At 46.1% G+C, this 17988-nt stretch overlaps 1 protein-coding gene across 1 annotated transcript in view; it reads left to right on the top strand.

The window, feature by feature from the left end:
• Positions 1–17988, top strand: part of SPIDR (scaffold protein involved in DNA repair) — a 304656-nt gene that overhangs the window by 144929 nt on the left and 141739 nt on the right. The window lies entirely within an intron of this gene.

The raw sequence follows: 17988 nt of genomic DNA, 5'->3' as shown, positions 1-17988 counted from the left end.
ATTTTAGTTGTCCACCTTTCCGTTGTTCTGATCCTCCGATGAATCAGAACAACGGGCAGCCCGATGCTAGTGTGAACCTGGTTTATTATCCTCTATTTTCTTGTCTTATATTGGTCATGCTGCACATTTTGTTTTATTCATATAGAGCACAGGAACTTTTGGTCCCATAGCAGACCACTGGCAATCTGACACTTCTCACTTATTGCCTATCCCGTGGATAGAGGATAAGTGTCATTCGTGACAACCTATTTTACCCCCAGGATCTCTATTGGTCTCCAGTCAAGACGGAGTAGATTAAGAGTAAGGCCCCACCTACCCAGCTGCAGGAAAATCCGCAGTGGAAACGCATTGTAGTTTTTCCCACAGCATCTTTTCACAGAAAGTCTGCTGAGTTTACACATATGGAAACCGCCAGCATTTCCTTAGGTATAATTGACATGCTGCAATTTATAGATACTCACTTTGTGATTGTTTTACAACAACATCCGAGTGTTGAATAACTGCAGTGAAGTTACTTTAATCTGCAAAAGGGTAAAGTTTTTTTCTCTGCCGTGAATTTACGGGTTAGGACCCTACTTCTACATTTGGATAGCATAACAGAGAAATTGAATGCCACCTAGATTAGTGGAGTTCGGACACCAGGCCCCTGCAATATTCAGCTATTTTTTGCACAGTGAATTGAGTCGGGTGTATATGACTCCATATACTGTGTAGTGGCCTGGCTGCACTCTTACACCGCACGTCCAGTTACTGTAAATGAATGGTAGCTGAACTGTAATAGTGTGGCAAGCCAGTACACAGTGTATGTCTGCTTCCAGTTCAGCAAGGATAGGTCATTAGTTTTGAGTCTTGGATAACCTCTCTGAGACTGGATTTTCACCCTCAGGTTTTTTAACATAGTACAGTTGAAAAAAGACTTATGTATATTGGTTTTTCAAGCTGAAACAAGGAGTGCGTTGGGAAAAAGTGCCGTCTGTCCTTTATATGTTCTGTCCCTTTATGATCCATATCTGGTTTGGCTTCAAAACTGCATCTAAGAACTTGAACGTGTGAACAACTTTGGTCTAATGTTGGCCATAAACATGAAATTTTAATCTGCAGATCATTGGCAGATTTAGTTTGACTATATCTGCTGTTAATCTTATGTGTATTACCACCACATTCATCAGATGTCACAAAATGTAGAAGATCTGCAGATATATATCTTATGTATATAGCCAGCTTTAGGCCGGGGCCCCACGTTGCACAAATGCTGCAGTTTGCCAGTGGCAGAAATGTTGCGGAAAAAATACGCAACATTTTACAGTCACTGTGTAGTGGATAGGATTCTAGTGACTCCCAAATCCACAGTGTGGGAAAATATGCGCTGCAGACATGGTGAGATTTCCAAAACCATCACGATTTTGGAAATCTCAGCACGTCAATTATACCTACAGAAATGACCGCAGTTTGCCTATAGGTATAATTGAAGCAAAAAGTCCGCAGAGGGAACCTCTGCGAACTCTGTGAAAAGTGCTGCAGGTTTTTCCTGCAGCGCTTTTTTTTTTTTTTTTGCTGCAGGCTCTTTGTTGGGCCTTAACCTTAGAATCTTTTTGTTAAAAAAAAAAAAAGGATAATATGAATTCATAGTACCAGTAAGGAAACATTTTGCTGCTAGAGATGAGCGAGTAGTGAAATATTCGAGATTCGATATTCGTTTCGAGTAGAGCCTCAATATTCGACTACTCGATTGAATATCGAATCCCATTATAGTCTATGGGAAAAAATGCTCGTTTCAGGGGAAACCACTATTCGACTAAAGGAGAGTCACCAAGTCCACAAGTACAGTTAGGGCCAGAAATATTTGGACAGTGACACAAGTTTTGTTATTTTAGCTGTTTACTAAAACATGTTCAGAAATACAATTATATATATAATAGGGGCTGAAAGTGCACACTCCCAGCTGCAATATGAGAGTTTCCACATCCAAATTGGAGAAAGGGTTTAGGAATCATAGCTCTGTAATGCATATCCTCCTCTTTTTCAAGGGACCAAAAGTAATTGGACAATGGACTCTAAGGGCTGCAATTAACTCTGAAGGTGTCTCCCTCGTAAACCTGTAATCAATGAAGTAGTTTAAAGATCTGGGGTTGATTCCAGGTGTATGGTTTTGCATTTGGAAGCTGTTGCTGTGACCAGACAACATGCGGTCAAAGGAACTCTCAATTGAGGTGAAGCAGAACATCCTGAGGCTGAAAAAAAAGAAAAAATCCATCAGAGAGATAGCAGACATGCTTGGAGTAGCAAAATCAACAGTCGGGTACATTCTAAGAAAAAAGGAATTGACTGGTGAGCTTGGGAACTCAAAAAGGCCTGGGCGTCCACGGATGACAACAGTGGTGGATGATCGCCGCATACTTTCTTTGGTCAAGAAGAACCCATTCACAACATCAACTGAAGTCCAGAACACTCTCAGTGAAGTAGGTGTATCTGTCTCTAAGTCAACAGTAAAGAGAAGACTCCATGAAAGTAAATACAAAGGGTTCACATCTAGATGCAAACCATTCATCAATTCCAAAAATAGACAGGCCAGAGTTACATTTGCTGAAAAACACCTCAAGAAGCCAGCTCAGTTCTGGAAAAGTATTCTATGGACAGATGAGACAAAGATCAACCTGTACCAGAATGATGGGAAGAAAAAAGTTTGGAGAAGAAAGGGAACGGCACATGATCCAAGGCACACCACATCCTCTGTAAAACATGGTGGAGGCAACGTGATGGCATGGGCATGCATGGCTTTCAATGGCACTGGGTCACTTGTGTTTATTGATGACATAACAGCAGACAAGAGTAGCCGGATGAATTCTGAAGTGTACCGGGATATACTTTCAGCCCAGATTCAGCCAAATGCTGCCAAGTTGATCGGACGGCGCTTCATAGTACAGATGGACAATGACCCCAAGCATACAGCCAAAGCTACCCAGGAGTTCATGAGTGCAAAAAAGTGGAACATTCTGCAATGGCCAAGTCAATCACCAGATCTTAACCCAATTGAGCATGCATTTCACTTGCTCAAATCCAGACTTAAGGCGGAAAGACCCACAAACAAGCAAGACCTGAAGGCTGCAGCTGTAAAGGCCTGGCAAAGCATTAAGAAGGAGGAAACCCAGCGTTTGGTGATGTTCATGGGTTCCAGACTTAAGGCAGTGATTGCCTCCAAAGGATTCGCAACAAAATATTGAAAATAAAAATATTTTGTTTGGGTTATGTTTATTTGTCCAATTACTTTTGAGCTTCTAAAATGTGGAGTGTTTGTAAAGAAATGTGTACAATTCCTACATTTTCTATCAGATATTTTTGTTCAACCCTTCAAATTAAACGTTACAATCTGCACTTGAATTCTGTTGTAGAGGTTTCATTTCAAAACCAATGTGGTGGCATGCAGAGCCCAACTCGCGAAAATTGTGTCACTGTCCAAATATTTCTGGCCCTAACTGTAGCAGGAGGAGAGTGTTTAGGAGGAGCGAAGTGCAGCGCACGGATCCCATAGACTATGGGCCGGTTCATATTAGTGCTTGCCTCCCGTCCGGAAGGAATCTGGAGGAGGACCTCCCCCCCCCCCCCCCCGAATATCAGCGCAACTGCAAGCGCTGGACAGTTAAGCACACGGACGCCATAGCATATAATGGGCTCTGTGTGCTTGCTGCGCACTGCCCACATGAATCATTTGTGTGGGCAGTGCGTCTTTGCCATTCGGGATAGCTGGCAGCTTGCAGTTTTGCAGGAGCTGACTTTTTCTCATAGGAATGCATTGACCAGCCTTGATTGGCCGAATGCTATACAGTGTACAGCATTCGGCCAATCAACGCTGGTTCTTCCGGAGGCTCGTCTGTGACGAGGCGGAGTCTAAGGTCTGACCACAGAAGTCTTCATTGTGGTCTGATCTTAGACTCCGCCTCGTCACAAACGAGCCTCCGGCAGAACCAGTGTTGATTAGCCGAATGCTGTACACTTTATAGCATTCGGCCAATCAACGCTGGTCAATGCATTCCTATGAGAAAAAGTCAGCTCCTGCATAACCGCAAGCGGCCAGCTCTCCTGACTAGCGAGGACGAGCCTGCTGCAGAACCAGCGTTGATTTGCCAAATACTATGCACTGTATAGCATTCGGCCAATCAACGCTGGTTCTGAATCAAATCTTTACTGTGAATAGGAGTAGTATTTGATAGAATACGAGTATTTTGAATACCGTAGTATTCGTTCGAATACCTACTCGATCAAATACTACTCGCTCATCTCTATTTTACTCAATAAATTCAGAAAAATACAGTGTTAATTAAAAACTGTGATATTAAAAACCCCATTCACATGCAATGGAACAAATCTGCTCACAGTTTTGGAATCCACAGCATGCTGTTTATGTTGCAGATTTTGCCTGAAATATTACTGTACATTTCATCTGAGCTGTTGCAAAATCCACATGTAAAAATTGCAGTTTGTGTTGCAGATTTGTAATTTAAGATTTTTTTTGTAAGGAGTCAACACTTGATTGTAAGCGCAAGCAACAATATGTAGCGAAGTAGTTGACTGGAGTTACTCTCTGTATTCCTTGTATACAATTGTGTTATTGACAGTGGAAATTTCCTTTCTAAACAACACTAGTTGTTTAAATGTCATCGGGTTCAGATGCAGCCAGGAGACAGCAGGATGAGTCTATGCGCCGTAACATTCCTTCCTTGCATTTAATAGCTGCAGGCCTGAAAACATGATAATGGCTTCCAACTGTTGTATTGTTTACTATTTTTTTTCATCATAAGACATGGACCATATCCAGCTGTGCAAGTCATCTTCATATTTGTAGGATGAAGTGTAAAAACATACAATTCTTTGGGCAATTTGCTCCAAACTGTGTTCTAGATGCAGTATGATCATGCCTTATCTTTCTGAAATAAATAGAATAGACATTCTGTTAACATATTTCATTCTACACTAATCTTGATCTGTAAGATGTTGGCTGTTGTTAATATTTAGCAGCCAGTTTAGGCTGTAAATCTATACAAAGCCTTCAATATGGACGTGTTTCACACCACCATGGTATCATTGAGTTATATGGAATAGCTGGAATGGAAAACTAACTCCTGTTTTTGCAACATTATTTTCAAGTTGTTGTAATTAGAGATGAGCGAACAGTGTTCTATCGAACTCATGTTCGATCGGATATTAGGCTGTTCGGCATGTTCGAATTGAATCGAACACCGCGTGGTAAAGTGCGCCATTACTCGATTCCAGGGTAAAGCGCAGGGTAGGTGGGACAGGAACTACGACACCGGTGACGTTGAGAAAAGTAGGCAAAACCCATTGGCTGCCGAAAACATGTGACCTCTAATTTAAAAGAACAGCGCCGCCCAGGTTCGCGTCATTCTGAGCTTGCAATTCACCGAGGACGGAGGTTTCCGTCCAGCTAGCTAGGGCTTAGATTCTGGGTAGGCAGGGACAGGCTAGGATAGGAAGGAGAAGACAACCAACAGCTCTTGTAAGAGCTAAATTCCAGGGAGAAGCTTGTCAGTGTAACGTGGCACTGACAGGCTCAATCGCCACAACCCAGCTTTCCCAGGATCCTGAATGGAATACACTGTCAGTGTATTCCCGTATACCCGATATATACCCCCGATACCCGTTCCAACGGTGTGCCCCCCCACCTTCACCCCAGAAATACCCTGCAAGTCCCCTAGCAATAGAATTGGGGCTATATACACCCACTATTTTTGCTACTGCCATATAGTGCCATTGTCTGACTGGGAATTCAAAGAATATATTGGGGTTACGTGCACCCACAATTTTTACTACTGTTATACAGTGCCATTGTCTGACTGGGAATTCAAAGAATATATTGGGGTTATAAATACCCTCATTTCTTGCTACTGCCATATAGTGCCAGTTTCTGACTGGGAATTCAAAGAATATATTGGGGTTACGTGCACCCACAATTTTTACTACTGGTATACAGTGCCATTGTCTGACTGGGAATTCAAAGAATATATTGGGGTTATAAATACCCTCATTTCTTGCTACTGGTATATAGTGCCATTGTCTGACTGGGAATTCAAAGAATATATTGGGGTTACGTGCACCCACAATTTTTACTACTGGTATACAGTGCCATTGTCTGACTGGGAATTCAAAGAATATATTGGGGTTATAAATACCCTCATTTCTTGCTACTGCCATATAGTGCCAGTTTCTGACTGGTAATTCAAAGAATATATTGGGGTTACGTGCACCCACAATTTTTACTACTGGTATACAGTGCCATTGTCTGACTGGGAATTCAAAGAATGTATTGGGAATACAAATACCCTCATTTCTTGCTACTGCCATATAGTGCCAGTGTCTGACTGGGAATTCAAAGAATATATTGGGGTTACGTGCACCCACAATTTTTACTACTGGTATACAGTGCCATTGTCTGACTGGGAATTCAAAGAATATATTGGGAATACAAATACCCTAATTTCTTGCTACTGCCATATAGTGCCAGTTTCTGACTGGTAATTCAAAGAATATATTGGGGTTACGTGCACCCACAATTTTTACTACTGGTATACAGTGCCATTGTCTGACTGGGAATTCAAAGAATATATTGGGAATACAAATACCCTCATTTCTTGCTACTGCCATATAGTGCCAGTTTCTGACTGGTAATTCAAAGAATATATTGGGGTTACGTGCACCCACAATTTTTACTACTGGTATACAGTGCCAGTTTCTGACTGGGAATTCAAAGAATATATTGGGGTTACAAATACCCTCATTTCTTGCTACTGCCATATAGTGCCAGTTTCTGACTGGTAATTCAAAGAATATATTGGGGTTACGTGCACCCACAATTTTTACTACTGGTATACAGTGCCATTGTCTGACTGGGAATTCAAAGAATATATTGGGGTTATAAATACCCTCATTTCTTGCTACTGCCATATAGTGCCAGTTTCTGACTGGGAATTCAAAGAATATATTGGGGTTACGTGCACCCACATTTTTTACTACTGGTATACAGTGCCATTGTCTGACTGGGAATTCAAAGAATATATTGGGGTTATAAATACCCTCATTTCTTGCTACTGGTATATAGTGCCATTGTCTGACTGGGAATTCAAAGAATATATTGGGGTTACGTGCACCCACAATTTTTACTACTGGTATACAGTGCCAGTTTCTGACTGGGAATTCAAAGAATATATTGGGGTTACAAATACCCTCATTTCTTGCTACTGCCATATAGTGCCAGTTTCTGACTGGTAATTCAAAGAATATATTGGGGTTACGTGCACCCACAATTTTTACTACTGGTATACAGTGCCAGTTTCTGACTGGGAATTTAAAGAATATATTGGGGTTACAAATACCCTCATTTCTTGCTACTGCCATATAGTGCCAGTTTCTGACTGGTAATTCAAAGAATATATTGGGGTTATAAATACCCTCATTTCTTGCTACTGGTATATAGTGCCATTGTCTGACTGGGAATTCAAAGAATATATTGGGGTTACGTGCACCCACAATTTTTACTACTGGTATACAGTGCCAGTTTCTGACTGGGAATTCAAAGAATATATTGGGGTTACAAATACCCTCATTTCTTGCTACTGCCATATAGTGCCAGTTTCTGACTGGTAATTCAAAGAATATATTGGGGTTACGTGCACCCACAATTTTTACTACTGGTATACAGTGCCAGTTTCTGACTGGGAATTCAAAGAATATATTGGGGTTACAAATACCCTCATTTCTTGCTACTGCCATATAGTGCCAGTTTCTGACTGGTAATTCAAAGAATATATTGGGGTTATAAATACCCTCATTTCTTGCTACTGGTATATAGTGCCATTGTCTGACTGGGAATTCAAAGAATATATTGGGGTTACGTGCACCCACAATTTTTACTACTGGTATACAGTGCCAGTTTCTGACTGGGAATTCAAAGAATATATTGGGGTTACAAATACCCTCATTTCTTGCTACTGCCATATAGTGCCAGTTTCTGACTGGTAATTCAAAGAATATATTGGGGTTACGTGCACCCACAATTTTTACTACTGGTATACAGTGCCATTGTCTGACTGGGAATTCAAAGAATATATTGGGGTTATAAATACCCTCATTTCTTGCTACTGCCATATAGTGCCAGTTTCTGACTGGGAATTCAAAGAATATATTGGGGTTATAAATACCCTCATTTCTTGCTACTGGTATATAGTGCCATTGTCTGACTGGGAATTCAAAGAATATATTGGGGTTACGTGCACCCACAATTTTTACTACTGGTATACAGTGCCAGTTTCTGACTGGGAATTCAAAGAATATATTGGGGTTACAAATACCCTCATTTCTTGCTACTGCCATATAGTGCCAGTTTCTGACTGGTAATTCAAAGAATATATTGGGGTTACGTGCATCCACAATTTTTACTACTGGTATACAGTGCCATTGTCTGACTGGGAATTCAAAGAATATATTGGGGTTATAAATACCCTCATTTCTTGCTACTGCCATATAGTGCCAGTTTCTGACTGGGAATTCAAAGAATATATTGGGGTTACGTGCACCCACAATTTTTACTACTGGTATACAGTGCCATTGTCTGACTGGGAATTCAAAGAATATATTGGGGTTATAAATACCCTCATTTCTTGCTACTGGTATATAGTGCCATTGTCTGACTGGGAATTCAAAGAATATATTGGGGTTACGTGCACCCACAATTTTTACTACTGGTATACAGTGCCATTGTCTGACTGGGAATTCAAAGAATATATTGCGGTTATAAATACCCTCATTTCTTGCTACTGCCATATAGTGCCAGTTTCTGACTGGTAATTCAAAGAATATATTGGGGTTATAAATACCCTCATTTCTTGCTACTGGTATATAGTGCCATTGTCTGACTGGGAATTCAAAGAATATATTGGGGTTACGTGCACCCACAATTTTTGCTACTGGTATATAGTGCCAATTTCTAACTGGGAATTCAAAATGCGCAAGGCTCCCGGAAAGGGACGTGGACGAGGCCGTGGGCGAGGTCGGGGGAATGGTTCTGGGGAGCAAGGTAGCAGTGAAGCCACAGGGCGTCCCGTGCCTACTCCTGTGGGGCAGCAAGCATTGCGCCACTCCACAGTGCCAGGGTTGCTTGCCACATTAACTAAACTGCAGGGTACAAACCTTAGTAGGCCCGAGAACCAGGAACAGGTCTTGCAATGGCTGTCAGAGAACGCTTACAGCACATTGTCCAGCAGCCAGTCAGACTCTGCCTCCTCTCCTCCTATTACCCAACAGTCTTGTCCTCCTTCCTCCCAAAATTCCCAAGCTTCACAGAACAATAACCCCAACTGTCCCTGCTCCCCAGAGCTGTTCTCCGCTCCTTTCATTGTCCCTCAACCTGCCTCTCCACGTCACGATTCCACGAACCTAACAGAGGAGCATCTGTGTCCAGATGCTCAAACACTAGAGTCTCCTCCATCTCCGTTCGATTTGGTGGTGGATGACCAGCAACCCACCCTCATCGAGGATGATGTGACGCAGTTGCCGTCAGGGCATCCAGTTGACCGGCGCATTGTGCGGGAGGAGGAGATGAGACAGGAGTTGGAAGAGGAAGTGGTGGATGATGAGGACACTGACCCGACCTGGACAGGGGGGATGTCAAGCGGGGAAAGTAGTGTGGATGTTGAGGCAAGTGCAGCACCAAAAAGGGTAGCTAGAGGCAGAGGCAGAGGTCAGCAGCTTAGGCGAAGCCAGGCCACACCCGGAATCTCCCAAGATGTTCCAGTTCGTACCCAGCCCCGAAAAACTCCCACCTCGAGGGCACGTTTCTCGAAGGTGTGGAGTTTTTTCAAGGAATGCGCCGAGGACAGATATAGTGTTGTCTGCACAATTTGCCTCTCGAAATTGATTAGGGGCTCTGAGAAGAGCAACCTGTCCACCACTTCAATGCGCCGTCATTGGAATCCAAGCACTGGAATCAGTGGCAGGCAGCAACGGCAGGACAAAGGCCGCCTGCCGTTCACGCCACTGCCACTGCCTCTGCCACTGCCTCTGCCTCTGCCACTGCCACTGCTGACTGTGCTGGCGATGCACTCCAGAGGACGAGCCAGGACACCACTTCATCTGCCTCCGCCACTTTGTTGACTTCTCCCTCATCCTCCCCTGTTCCTGTCTTATCTCCTTCTCCTGCACCATCAAAGGCACCATCAGGCGCTTCTTTACAACAACCCACCATCTCTCAGACATTGGAGCGGCGGCAGAAATACACTGCTAACCACCCACACGCGCAAGCCTTGAACGCCAACATCGCTAAACTGCTGGCCCAGGAGATGTTGGCGTTCCGGCTTGTTGAAACTCCCGCCTTCCTGGACCTGATGGCAACTGCGGCACCTCGCTATGCCGTCCCTAGCCGTCACTACTTCTCCCGGTGTGCCGTCCCCGCCTTGCACCAGCACGTGTCACTCAACATCAGGCGGGCCCTTAGTTCCGCGCTTTGCACAAAGGTCCACTTGACCACCGACGCGTGGACAAGTGCATGCGGACAGGGACGCTACATTTCACTGACGGCACACTGGGTGAATGTAGTTGAGGCTGGGACTGCTTCCCAAACTGGCCCGGTGTACCTCGTCTCCCCGCCTAACATTCCTGGCAGGGACACGAGAAGAACACCCCCCTCCTCCTCCTCCTCTACCGCCTCCTCCTCCGCCACCGCCTCCTCCTCCGCTGTTAGATTGACCCCAGCTACGAGTTGGAAACGTTGCAGCACTGGCGTTGGTAGACGTCAGCAGGCTGTGCTGAAGCTGATCAGCTTGGGGGACAGACAGCACACTGCCTCCGAGGTGAGGGATGCCGCCCTCGATGAGACGGCAATATGGTTTGAGCCGCTGCACCTGGGCCCAGGCATGGTCGTTTGTGATAACGGCCGGAACCTGGTAGCAGCTCTGGAGCTTGCCGGACTCCAACATGTTCCATGCCTGGCCCACGTCTTCAACCTAGTGGTGCAACGTTTCCTAAAGAGCTACCCCAATGTTCCAGAGCTACTGGTGAAAGTGCGGTGCATGTGTGCCCACTTTCGCAAGTCGACAGTAGCCGCTGCTAGCTTAAAATCTCTCCAGCAACGCCTGCATGTGCCACAACACCGGCTTTTGTGCGACGTCCCCACACGCTGGAACTCAACGTTTCAGATGTTGAATAGAGTGGTTGAGCAGCAGAGACCTTTGATGGAATACCAGCTACAAAACCCTAGGGTGCCACAAAGTCAGCTGCCTCAGTTTCTCATCCATGAGTGGCCATGGATGAGAGACCTTTGTGACATCCTACGGGTGTTTGAGGAGTCCACAAGGAGGGTGAGCTCTGAGGATGCGATGGTGAGCCTTACAATCCCACTCTTGTGTGTTCTGAGAGAATCCCTGATTGACATCAGGAATAACTCAGATCACACAGAGGAGTCAGGGATAGCATCCGATCCGTCACAGCTGGAGAGTAGGTCCACACATCTGTCCGCTTCATCGCGTTTAATGGAGGAGGAGGAGGAGGAGGAGGAAGAAGAGTTGTCCGATGATGTGATGGTGATACAGGAGGCTTCCGGGCAACTTCGAATCGTCCCATTGTTGCAGCGCGGATGGGTAGACATGGAGGATGAGGAGGAAATGGAGATTGAACTTTCCGGTGGGGCCAGAGGAGTCATGCCAACTAACACTGTGGCAGACATGGCTGAGTTCATGTTGGGGTGCTTTACAACCGACAAGCGTATTGTCAAAATCATGGAGGACAACCAGTACTGGATCTTTGCTATCCTTGACCCCCGGTATAAAAACAACATCTCGTCTTTTATTCCGGTAGAGGGGAGGGCCAATCGCATCAATGCTTGCCACAGGCAATTGGTGCAGAATATGATGGAGATGTTTCCAGCATGTGACGTTGGCGGCAGGGAGGACAGTTCCTCCAGTAGGCGACCAAGTTCTCACTGGTCCACACAAACGAGGGGCACACTGTCTAAGGTCTGGGACACCTTGATGGCACCCCCTCGCCAAAGTGCCGCCACAGAGGGTCCTAGTGTCACCAGGCGTGAGAAGTATAGGCGCATGTTGCGGGAATACCTTTCCGACCACAGCCCTGTCCTCTCCGTCCCCTCTGCGCCCTACACGTATTGGGTGTCGAAGTTGGACCTGTGGCTTGAACTTGCCCTATATGCCTTGGAGGTGCTGTCCTGTCCTGCCGCCAGCGTCCTATCTGAGAGGGTGTTCAGTGCAGCCGGTGGCATCATCACTGACAAGCGCACCCGTCTGTCAGCTGAGAGTGCCGACCGGCTCACTTTGATAAAAATGAACCACCACTGGATAGAGCCTTCATTTTTGTGCCCACCTGTGTAAAGCACCCCAACATGAAACTCCATGTCTGTACTCAACCTCTCCAATTCCTCCGCATCCTCATACTCATCCACCATAAGCGTTGCACAATTCTGCTAATACTAGGCTCCCTCCAACATGATTTCCCCCAACTCTGCTGGTTAGAGGCTCCCTCCACCCTGATTTCCACCAACTCTGCTGGTTAGAGGCTCCCTCCACCCTGCTTTCCCACAACTCTGCTGGTTAGAGGCTCCCTCCACCATGAATTTTCCCAAACTGGGCTGGTTAGAGGCTCCCTCCACCATGAATTGGTCCAAACTGGGGTTTTTAGAGGCTCCCTCCACCATGAATTTGCCCAAACTGGGCTGTTTAGAGGCTCCCTCCACCATGAATTGGTCCAAATTGGGGTTTTTAGAGGCTCCCTCCACCATGAATTTGCCCAAACTGGGCTGGTTAGAGGCTCCCTCCACCATGAATTGGTCCAAACTGGGCTGGTTAGAGGCTCCCTCCACCATGAATTGGTCCAAATTGGGGTTTTTAGAGGCTCCCTCCACCATGAATTGGTCCAAACTGGGCTGTTTAGAGGCTCCCTCCACCATGAATTGGTCCAAACTGGGGTTTTTAGAGGCTCCCTCCACCATGAATTGGTCCAAACTGGGTTGGTTAGAGGCTCCCTCCACCATGAATTGGTCCAAACTGGGCTTTTTAGAGGCTCCCTCCACCATGAATTGGTCCAAACTGGGGTTTTTAGAGGCTCCCTCCACCATGAATTGGTCCAAACTGGAGTTTTTAGAGGCTCCCTCCACCATGAATTTGCCCAAACTGGGCTGTTTAGAGGCTCCCTCCACCATGAATTGGTCCAAACTGGGTTTTTTAGAGGCTCCCTCCACCATGAATTGGTCCAAACTGGGGTTTTTAGAGGCTCCCTCCACCATGAATTGGTCCAAACTGGGGTTTTTAGAGGCTCCCTCCACCATGAATTTGCCCAAACTGGGCTGTTTAGAGGCTCCCTCCACCATGAATTGGTCCAAATTGGGGTTTTTAGAGGCTCCCTCCACCATGAATTGGTCCAAACTGGGGGTTTTAGAGGCTCCCTCCACCATGAATTTGCCCAAACTGGGCTGTTTAGAGGCTCCCTCCAGCATGAATTGGTCCAAACTGGGGTTTTTAGAGGCTCCCTCCACCATGAATTGGTCCAAACTGGGGTTTTTAGAGGCTCCCTCCACCATGAATTGGTCCAAACTGGGGTTTTTAGAGGCTCCCTCCACCATGAATTGGTCCAAACTGGGCTGGTTAGAGGCTCCCTCCACCATGAATTTGCCCAAACTGGGCTGTTTAGAGGCTCCCTCCACCATGAATTGGTCCAAACTGGGCTGCTTAGAGGCTCCCTCCACCATGAATTGGTCCAAACTGGGTTTTTTAGAGGCTCCCTCCACCATGAATTGGTCCAAACTGGGGTTTTTAGAGGCTCCCTCCACCATGAATTGGTCCAAACTGGGGTTTTTAGAGGCTCCCTCCACCATGAATTGGTCCAAACTGGGGTTTTTAGAGGCTCCCTCCACCATGAATTGGTCCAAACTGGGGTTTTTAGAGGCTCCCTCCACCATGAATTTGCCCAAACTGGGCTGTTTAGAGGCTCCCTCCACCATGAATTGGTCCAAACTGGGTTTTTTAGAGGCTCCCTCCACCATGAATTGGTCCAAACTGGGGTTTTTAGAGGCTCCCTCCACCATGAATTGGTCCAAACTGGGGTTTTTAGAGGCTCCCTCCACCATGAATTTGCCCAAACTGGGCTGTTTAGAGGCTCCCTCCACCATGAATTGGTCCAAATTGGGGTTTTTAGAGGCTCCCTCCACCATGAATTTGCCCAAACTGGGCTGGTTAGAGGCTCCCTCCACCATGAATTGGTCCAAACTGGGCTGGTTAGAGGCTCCCTCCACCATGAATTGGTCCAAATTGGGGTTTTTAGAGGCTCGCTCCACCATGAATTGGTCCAAACTGGGGTTTCTAGAGGCTCCCTCCACCATGAATTGGTCCAAACTGGGCTGGTTAGAGGCTCCCTCCACCATGAATTGGTCCAAACTGGGTTTTTTAGAGGCTCCCTCCACCATGAATTGGTCCAAACTGGGGTTTTTAGAGGCTCCCTCCACCATGAATTGGTCCAAACTGGGGTTTTTAGAGGCTCCCTCCACCATGAATTGGTCCAAACTGGGGTTTTTAGAGGCTCCCTCCACCATGAATTTGCCCAAACTGGGCTGTTTAGAGGCTCCCTCCACCATGAATTGGTCCAAACTGGGTTTTTTAGAGGCTCCCTCCACCATGAATTGGTCCAAACTGGGGTTTTTAGAGGCTCCCTCCACCATGAATTGGTCCAAACTGGGGTTTTTAGAGGCTCCCTCCACCATGAATTTGCCCAAACTGGGCTGTTTAGAGGCTCCCTCCACCATGAATTGGTCCAAATTGGGGTTTTTAGAGGCTCCCTCCACCATGAATTGGTCCAAACTGGGGTCTTTAGAGGCTCCCTCCACCATGAATTTGCCCAAACTGGGCTGTTTAGAGGCTCCCTCCAGCATGAATTGGTCCAAACTGGGGTTTTTAGAGGCTCCCTCCACCATGAATTGGTCCAAACTGGGGTTTTTAGAGGCTCCCTCCACCATGAATTGGTCCAAACTGGGGTTTTTAGAGGCTCCCTCCACCATGAATTGGTCCAAACTGGGCTGGTTAGAGGCTCCCTCCACCATGAATTTGCCCAAACTGGGCTGTTTAGAGGCTCCCTCCACCATGAATTGGTCCAAACGGGGGTTTTTAGAGGCGCCCTCCACCATGAATTTGCCCAAACTGGGCTGGTTAGAGGCTCCCTCCACCATGAATTTGCCCAAACTGGGCTGTTTAGAGGCTCCCTCCACCATGAATTGGTCCAAACTGGGCTGTTTAGAGGCTCCCTCCACCATGAATTGGTCCAAACTGGGCTGTTTAGAGGCTCCCTCCACCATGAATTGGTCCAAACTGGGTTTTTTAGAGGCTCCCTCCACCATGAATTGGTCCAAACTGGGGTTTTTAGAGGCTCCCTCCACCATGAATTGGTCCAAACTGGGGTTTTTAGAGGCTCCCTCCACCATGAATTTGCCCAAACTCTGCTGGTTAGAGGCTCAATCCACCCTGATTTTCAAAACAAATATTGGTGCCAACCTCAACTTACTACAAGGGCCAAATTCACTGCTGGTGACAAGCTCTCCTCACTGCAAGTGCCAAATACACATGTTTCAAGGTGTTTTCCTACTGTCAGAGAGGTGGTATTGAGTGTGTAAAGTGTGTAGTTGTTAGGCTGTGATGTTGGGGTAATAGAGGGTCTTTGGTGTGTTAGATGCCCCCAGACATGCTTCCCCTGCTGTCCCAGTGTCATTCCAGAGGTGTTGGCATCATTTCCTGTGGTGTCATAGTGGACTTGGTGACCCTCCAGACACGGATTTGGGTTTCCCCCTTAACGAGTATATGTTCCCCATAGACTATAATGGGGTTCGAAACCCGTTCGAACACACGAACAGTGAGCGGCTGTTCGATTCGAATTTCGAACCTCGAACATTTTAGTGTTCGCTCATCTCTAGTTGTAATTATAGTAATGGAAATATGTTAAAGGGGCTCTATCATTGGGAAAAGTCAATTTTAACTAAACACATCCTTGCATAGGCTTTAGAAAGGCTATTCCACACCTACCTTTAGTATGTAGATTGCCTCAATGGTTTCTGAATAAGTCCGTTTTTATTCATATGCTAATGACGCTGGGTTCACACCAGCATTCAGTGTCCATAGTCAGGTTCTGCCGGCAGAAGACGGAAACCTGTCAGACTGGGTCCGGCCATGAGTGCCGGTGAGCGTTTTGAGCTCTCCGCGGCAAAACCGTTTTTTTAAAACCGGACACAAAGTCCTACATGTCCGACTTTGTGTCTGGTTAAAAAAAAAAAACGGTTTCGCCGCGGAGGGTTCAAAACGCTCACCGGCACTCCTGGCCGGACAATTTTCAAACCCATTCAAATGAATAATGCCTGCAGGTTTCCATCTCCTGGAAACCTGTATGAACGGAGACCGGGCGCAGATGTGAACGAGCCCTGAGCTTCCAGCCAGTACAAGAGCATCCAGCACCCTATGCATAGGAAACAATAGCAAAGAGGGTGCACGATGCATCGTGCACTAGTCTAATTAGCACATGAATAAAAACAGACTTATTCAGAAACCACTGAGGCAATCTACATACTAAAGGTAAGCGTGGAACAGCATTTTTCAGGGCTATGCAAGGATGTGATTAGTTAAAAATGACTTTTTCCAATTATAGAGCCCTTTTAAAGAATTGCTGAAAAGAAAAATATCTTATATTCTAATCTTCTGCAACTTTCCAAAGTGTCCAGCCTTTCCATCGCTTAGGCCAGAGATTATTATGCTTATTACTATTGATAAACCCCTTGAAAATTGGCACTCCCTAGTAATCCTTATATCCAGTGGTGTAAATACCGGGATAGCAGCAGTAGTGGCTGCCACAGCGTCCAGGACTTTAGTGGCCCGGCAGGCCCAGGTTGCTTTATTTTTTTTAATAGACTGTTACCTGTTGGAGTAACCCCAGCAGGTAATGGCTCTATTTACTTACCGATCCCTGCTCCTGCATTCTCCAGGCAGTCTTTGGGGATGTCCCAGATGATACGTGGGCCAGGCCGGCTTCTATATGTGTTGTGACGCTGGCCTAGCCCACGTGACAACTGTTCCAACATTGAAGAGGGCTGAAAGTAGCAAGAAATGCTCTGTAGCCCAGAAGATATCAGAAATATTGGTTTTTATGTTTGTTACCTTCCCTTCTCTGATCATTATACTCTATAATAACTACAATAATAACTATAACTAATAGCTATAATAATAGTTCATGGGTGGTACACTATGGGGCATAATACTGTGCGCAGGGGCCACTATGGGGCATAATACTGTGCGCAGGGGCCACTACTGTGCATAATACTGTGTGCAGGGGCCACTATGGGGGATAATACTATGTGCAGGGGCCACTATTGCGCATAATACTGTGTGCAACGGCCACTATGGGGCATAATACTGTGTGCAGGGGCCACTATGGGGCATAATACTGTGTGCAGGGGCCACTATGGGGAATAATACTGTGTGCAGAAACCATTATTACGCATAATACTGTGTGCAAGGGCCACTTTGGAGTATAATACTGTGCGCAGGGGCCACTATGGGACATAATACTGTGTGCAGGGGTCACTACTGTGCATAATACTGTGTGCAGGGGCCACTATGGGGGATAATACTGTGTGCAGGGGCCACTATTGCGCATAATACTGTGTGCAATGGCCACTATGGGGCATAATACTGTGTGCAGGGGCCACTATGGGGAATAATACTGTGTGCAGAAACCATTATTACGCATAATACTGTGTGCAAAGGCCACTTTGGAGTATAATACTGTGTGTAGGGGCCACTATGGGGCATAATACTGTGTGCAAGGGCCACTATGGGGCATAATACTGTGTGCAGGGGCCACTATGGGGCATAATACTGTGTGGTGTGCAGGGGCCACTATGGGGTATAATACTGTGTGCAGGGGCCACTTTGGGGCATAATA

Source organism: Leptodactylus fuscus, chromosome 4 (assembly GCF_031893055.1).
Source record: "Leptodactylus fuscus isolate aLepFus1 chromosome 4, aLepFus1.hap2, whole genome shotgun sequence".
Classification (NCBI taxonomy): domain Eukaryota; kingdom Metazoa; phylum Chordata; class Amphibia; order Anura; family Leptodactylidae; genus Leptodactylus; species Leptodactylus fuscus.
This window is presented reverse-complemented; position numbering and strand designations above follow the sequence as displayed.